Source organism: Sinocyclocheilus grahami, unplaced genomic scaffold (assembly GCF_001515645.1).
Source record: "Sinocyclocheilus grahami isolate Dianchi unplaced genomic scaffold, SAMN03320097.WGS_v1.1 scaffold783.1, whole genome shotgun sequence".
Taxonomy (NCBI): domain Eukaryota; kingdom Metazoa; phylum Chordata; class Actinopteri; order Cypriniformes; family Cyprinidae; genus Sinocyclocheilus; species Sinocyclocheilus grahami.
In genome coordinates this window covers 327,136-328,275 of record NW_015505962.1, presented here as the reverse complement: position 1 = coordinate 328,275, position 1,140 = coordinate 327,136, and the positions used below count along the sequence as shown (strand labels likewise).

Here is a 1,140-nt window from a genome sequence, read left to right as displayed (position 1 = left end):
TTAATCGTGCAGCCCTACTGGTGTTGCTGTTTCACAAGGTTTATTACAGATTATGTCATGATGTTCATTGTCGTACTGAATATTCTCGTTAGTTCGTTCAGATAATGTGGAGCTGCAGCCGCGCTCTCACCAAAACCTACACTGCATTTACCATCTGATAATTAATAAGAAATACCAAACAAGTATGAATAAAGGTGCTGACGACTGATGCTTGAGATCAAGGTGTTTTTAACATTTCAAAACACATTCTCATGTTAGCAGACAGATTACACTTTCACATGTGACCAACAATTCCTCAACAAATATAAAATATCATAAATATGATCAAAATATTCATCTGAGGGAGGTGACAGACCTGACAGAGATGACAAATCTGATGGTGCTGACGAAAACCTGAATTTGTAGTCATTTTAACAATCAAATACATTGAATCAATCAATTACTGTATTAAAACAAATACAACAAACAGTATGTTATTGTTTATAAAGCTTTTATTCAAGATTCACATTTAAGTATTTTGGTATATCATTGGAACACAAATTATCTATTTTCTCTCATCTCAGAACAGTATATGTCTGCTGTGCATCTGCTATAGTAACACGGTAACTTTTAAAACAGTTATGTGAACAAATAAATCAATTAGTTGTTACCGCTATCCATTTACATTCACCAGTATCTTAATATTCACATTTAAACATCATATGATACCCCTAAACCACACAAATATGATGACTTCATGTTAAATGTCAACTCCGTCATTGGCCAATCTTGTGTCCTTGAAAAACAAACCTTGCATTGATATGAGATATTATTAAGTCTTGATTTTAATAAAACAAGCTCTTTTTATCATTAAAAACATTTCCATCCATTTTATAGCATATGAATGATTGAATTGTACCTGTGTTGTTTCAAGGGGAAAAGCATGAACTGTTTATGAATTCCATTTTACAGATTAAACAATGAAGACAATATTCACAATATTGTTATTTCAGCAGCATGAGAAACACAACGGTTATTCAAACTGGAAATAAATAACTTAAAGAAACACAGCGCTTCATGACTTCAGTCTAAAACTGAGTTCTACATTTTCACAAAACCTCTCGTTATAATTACTGAAGCGGTCTACACTGCACAATCAAT

At 32.5% G+C, this 1,140-nt stretch overlaps 1 pseudogene; it reads right to left on the bottom strand.

Annotated features, from left to right (window-relative positions):
- Positions 1–1,140, bottom strand: part of LOC107561605 (gastrula zinc finger protein XlCGF49.1-like) — an 8,533-nt pseudogene continuing 7,393 nt past the window's right edge.